We start from the raw sequence: 6,000 nt of genomic DNA, 5'->3' as shown, positions 1-6,000 counted from the left end.
ACCTGTATAAAACGACAACCCAAATATGGGTCAGTTGCTTGAGCATCTAAATCTATCTCAACATTAAAGTCTAAACAAAGTATAAAATTTCTTTACATTGGTCATTAGCATCACCCCATTCCCCGCCCCCCACTAATCAAGGCTTTGGTCCCATGAGCGGTTCTGGCCCAGTCAGCAGCAAGTAATTCAGGAAAGGAATCTTCTTTCCTTCACAGAGTCAGGATGAAGATGTGGGAAGCAGTGAGTCTGCTCACATGGGCTTTTCAGCATATGTCTCACATGAGCATATGGAGCACAGAATAATTTCGACGGCATGTTCCGTGAGGACAGAGAGTAGTAGTCTTTTCCTGGTGGTGATATCTCAAAATCCTCTTGAGTTTTTGCATGAAGTGGGTGATTGATAGTGGTGATTTTAAACCAAGCATGAGTTTGCGATGAAGAGAGAGGCTTGACTGATTTTAAAAGAAAGAAAAGGGGGAAAAAAATAACCGTGGCTTAGAATTGAGGACCCCTGACTTCTTTTTCTATTTTATCACTAATTATACAAACTTTAGGCGGCGCGTTCCACCTCCCGATGCCCAGGGTGAAATGGGAGCAGGAGAGCATCTTTCTGAATTTATCCTAAGGGGGCAGTGCTCTGAATTACTTGAAGGAAATGATTTTATTTATCCATCTATATCTCTATCTATCTATCTATCTATCTATCTATCTATCTATCTATCTATCTATCTACCTATCTATGTGTCTATCATCAATCTATGTATCTATCTATGTATCTACTATATATTATGTATCTATGTATCTATTTGTGTATCATCTGTCTACTACTCTATCATGTGTCTATCTATCTGTGTATTTATCATCTATCAATCATGTACCTATGTAGCTCTTTTAGGTTCGTGCAAAAGTAATTGCGGTTTTTGCAATTATTTTTAACCTTTTAAACTGCAATTACTTTTGCACCAACCTAATATCTATCATGTATCTATGTATCTATCATCTATCTATTGCAGACTCCTACTGCCTTTGTTTGTGCCCCTCCGGGATAGCCACATTCTCAGACCTGCTCTTCACCTGCAGGCTGCATTGCTTATCAAAGATGGCCTATTTCCAAGATCTGGGCTGTGAGCCAAGATTTGGTAAAATGTAACTCAAGAGGAAAGAGTCTCATTCCTCTTCTCTGTTTCATTTGGGTCAGGCTGTAAGTGGCATCTAAGGCAAAGAGGACACATTTATCCACTCTATTGCTAGGCTTTGGAATAGAGGTGACGAGGGACCTAGCCTGTTGAGGAGCTAATGGGACGTTCGCATTACCCCGTCACCCACGGGCTTCTCCTTAAGCCTCCTCTCTGATTTTTCATCCCCCGTCTGCTTTCACCCACTCATCTGTCAAGCCAGTGCCTATCCTGTTTTCACTTTTTCTCTCTTTCTTCCCATCATTCCTCCCTTTCAGTCCCCCTCTCCTTCCGTCTCTGCTCTTCTTTTTCTTCCTCGTGGCCCTTCTCCTTGATTCACTATTCTTTTTGTTTCCGCCTTGATCTTTCTCTGTGTTGGTGCCTTTGAACTGCTGGTATCATTCATGGACGTCAAAGGAAATGTAGAACCTCAAACTAGGCAGGGACCTCCAGAGCCAGTGAACTCAACCCCTACCTGGTGCTTGGGGACAGGAACCAAAAGGTCACAAAGCCCAGCCAGCACCATGAGCACAGGCTCCGGAATGACCGTGATCCTCGGTCAAAGCCGTGACAGTCACTGTGCGTTCGCTCCCCTCACCGAATGTTGCCCGCGGGCCTGCTTCCTGCGGCTGCTGTCCAGGCACTGGGGCACAGACACGGAGACGCTACTCCTTTCCCAAACCACGCCAAGTTTGCTCTCGTGGCCTTTCTCCCCGGTTGGCCAGTGACTCCTCATGCTTTATATATGAAGAAGAGGAAGAGATGTGGGCAGTAACATTGACACATACAGTTATCACATGATTTCAGCAAATGCCCAGTTACCACAGGCAACAAAAACTGTTCTAAGCCAAAACATTTATAATCAAATTAGGATAGTCAAGACCTGGATAGTATCCCCGTTGAATTATATTCTCTCACAGGTGACCTGAGGCCACCTTCAGAAATTTACATAGAATTCTTCAAATGACTTTTCATAATGAGGTGAGGCTTTTCATATGTCATTAAATATACTCACATGATAAAACCTTTATCCATCTTTTGAAAGACGTTTTAGGATAAGGTCTGAAGTGAGCCTGGACTCGGACGGTCCTGCTATCCTTCCAGAGGAAGCAACTTTTAAACAATTTAATTAATTTGTTAAACCAGTTACACAATAAATATTGTAACTGTGTCAGGAATCTTTTGCCTTTACCAAGGAGTATGAGGTGTGATAAAAAAAATATGGTGAATGTTTACATTTTTAAACAAATTATTACAGTAAAAGACACATTGCCATTAATCCCCCTCAAAATACTCCCCCTCGCTTTGAACACATTTATCCCATCATTCCTGCCACTTTCTGAAGCAGTTCTGGAAGTCCTCTTTTGTGAGTGTCTTTAGTTGTGCTGTTATGGTTGCCTCAATGTCCTGAGTCATTCTGACTTTGGGGAAAAGCTAGAAGTTGCACGGGCCAGATTCACTGAATAAGGTGATTGAGGACACACCATAATGTTTTTATGTGACAGAAATTGCCGTACCAGAAGCCATGTGTGACACAGAACGTTGTCATGATGGAGGATGATTTATGGCACACTTTAAAACACACCTTCTCTCAACCATAGCTCACACCTGACTGACTGCACAGAACAAGTTGAAACTTGTCACACACTGTTACTAAGGTTCAGTGCACCATTTCCCCTATTGAAGATCCTGCCTTTCCATTGAATGGCACTCGGCAGCAGCATTCACTATATTTTTTGATCATATCTATATTATGTAGTACACTGTCAAATTAATGGAATTTCCTGGCTCCATGTGGTTACACATCTTGGTTTGGGGTCCACAGAATTACTGATTTTACTGGGACCCTGTGTCATAATAAGTTCCCTTCAGCTATCACCCCCACGTTTCTGATGGTGCAAAGAAGACTAACGCTGCTGTTTAATGCTCAGACTCCTGACACATGAACATACTGAGAGTCTAGAGGCGTTTACATGATCCCGTCTCCCAGGAGCTGTCACAGTGCCTGCCTCATCTCCAGCATGGCATCAGCAATGGGCACGGTTGACTTTACCAATTGGTAGTTACGTTGGTTAAACGCCCACCTGAGCCCCACACATCTGGTTTTCCAGAACTCACTACTCATGGGCCAGTGAGTTTCTGCTTCCACCCACATGCTGACATTCCACAGTTGTCAGAGTGCTTTGCTAGGAAAGAGGGGGACCCAGGAGAGGACAAAGCTGGATAAAGACAAAAACGGACAGTTATGATCAAAAATCTAAGTCCGTGAATTAATATTAGCCCTGTGATTTAAAATTAACTGTTATTTGTTTAAAGTCTCCTGTGACAAGCACATGGAAAATAGACCAGCAATAGGGAAACAACTCCCAGTAAAACCCAGATGGAGAAATGGAGAGATAAATGTACATGAGGACTCGAGGAAGTTCAGTCAGCACAAAGGAATGAACGATGAGAAAAAAAACGAGGAGGTCCTTGAATTAAAATAAATTTCATGAGAGGCTGAGTCTTAATGGCGGTGTCTTGCTCACTCTGTGACTCAGAGGAAAAACAAACTCTTCTCGTTCTTTGCTTAATCTGCAGTATGCGGGGAGGGGGGAGAAGAGGCAGAAGAGGAGCAGAATAAAAACCAAAAGAGGTGCCAAGCACTCAGCTAGTTTCTTTGCACATTTTCTCATTTAATTCTCAGCCCAAACCCACGAGCTAACTATTTTGCAGTCAGCACTGTTGAGGTAAATTGATATTAAATTGCACAAATGGAAATTGTACAATTTGATGCGGCTGATAAAACCATAACCCTAATCAAGATAATGAAATAGCCATCATCCACAAAAATTCCTTATGTCCTTTGGTTAATCCTCTTCTTGCCTCTTCTGACAGCAGCTCCTCCATCCCCAGGCAGCCTCCTCTTCTTTCGCCATTATGGATTGGTTTGTATTTTTTCAGAATTTTACATAAATGAAATCAGACAGCATGAATTTTGGGGAGTTAGCTTTTGTAATCAGCATTAAGTATTTTGAGAGTTACCCGTGTTACTGCGTGCATTGGTTTTTATTGTTGAGACTGAATAGTATTTGGTCGTCTAAGTGCAGCACGATTTGTTTATTTGTTTTGTTCACGTCTTGATGGGCATTTGGATCGTTTCCGTTCAGGGCTGTTACAAATAAGCTCCGCGATTGTTTGTGCATAGTCTTTGTGTGACCATATGCTTTCCTTTTGGTGGGTCATATGGTTGGTGCATATTTACGTTGTTACGAAACTCCCAAAATGGTTCCCAAAGTGCTCCTTTTATGTTTCTCTAATCAGCAGCGTAGGGAGAGGCGGGATTGCTGCACATTCTTGCCCACACTTGCTGTCATCAGACGTCTTCATTTTTGTTCCTAGCCGGTTTGTGGTGGTATCTCCCCGTGGTCTTTATTTGCATCTCCTTGATGACGTAGGATGTTGAGATTTTCATGTGCTTGTTGGCCATTTGCATATCTTCTTTGGTGACGTGTTGGCTTGAATATTTCGCTCCTTTTTAATTGAATTGTTGGATTTTTTCTTATTAAGTTAGAAGAGTTCTTTATATTTTTTAAATAAAAGATTTTTTGTTAGATATAGGTTTTGCAAAGACTTGGATAACATTTTCATTTTATGTAACTGTCTTTGGAGAATGAAACTATTTTTATTTTGAATAAGTCCAGTTTATTGTTTTATTTCTTTTTTCTCTTATAGTTTGGACTTTTGTGTTACATCTAATAAATCTTAGCAAATCCACAGTCACTAAGATATTCTTTTAGTTTTTCTTCAAGAAGCTTTATAGTTTGAGCTGTTACATTTAAATCTAAGATCCATTTTGAGTTTTATTTCTAGACAAAGGGTTAGGAAAGAGGCAACATTGCCAGACCAAAAACTTTTAGACAATAAACACTGTACTGCAGACACAAATTCTAGAAAAAGATGAGGCCCCACTGCTCCCCTCACCAGCAGGTACAGAATAGAGTCTAGACTTTCACATTTCATTCCAACTCCCCTCCCCCCAACAGGGGGTTGGCCCAGTGGGGCTCCCCATGACTTTGTTTGCTTATTGGGGTAAATGCCAGTAAGTGAAGCTTTATGTATGGAGTTGATAGGCTCATGTGATATAGTGAATATCAAAGAAATCACTTGTTTTCACAGTTGTGGCTTTTCATTTTAATTCTAGGTCATTCCTAACTTGTGTACGTGCTTCTGACTTTAGTGTGTTTATAATCGTAAAAATGTAAATCAAATAAAACTGTAATCCTATATTGAAATAAAAGTATATAGATTGTTAAAAAAGAAAGAAAGAAAGAAATGCAGACTCTCAGCTCCCAGTTCCACCACCTCCAGGTACCGCTTTGCAAATTAGTCTGAGAAGCACTGAGCTGGCTGCCTGCTTGTTGTTCTGTTGTATCCATTGCATCGTCACCCCATTATTTGACCAGATTGTGAATGAGGTATGGTTGGTATGTTAAAGCATGAATGAAAATAATTTTGACCAGCAGATCCTGAACAAAGAAACGGAGATGGTTTAAAATTTTATATTTTTGGATAGCTGTGAATACCACATCCTGAAAGGAGGTGTGTGGGGGCCCTGGGTTGTGTGGGGCAGAGCTGGGCCGATACAAGCCCTGGGAGCAGAGGAGGTGCAGGGAGAGGGGTCAGAAGGGCACCTCCAGGGGGGACTCAGTGACCCCACTTGTAGGAGTGAGGTTGGTAGAGTCCTGGGACAAATGGGGTCCCTTGGCTGGGAGGGTGAGCCCCCCGTACTGAGCATGTGTGGAAATGCCTGACGTGGCCCTGGCTGACCTGAGAGCAGGGTGGA

This window comes from Rhinolophus sinicus, chromosome 13 (genome assembly GCF_057876585.1).
Source record: "Rhinolophus sinicus isolate RSI-liver-muscle chromosome 13, RSI-T2T, whole genome shotgun sequence".
NCBI classification, from domain to species: Eukaryota; Metazoa; Chordata; class Mammalia; order Chiroptera; family Rhinolophidae; genus Rhinolophus; species Rhinolophus sinicus.
The sequence above is the reverse complement of the archived record's forward strand: the minus strand, read 5'-3'. Positions refer to the sequence as shown.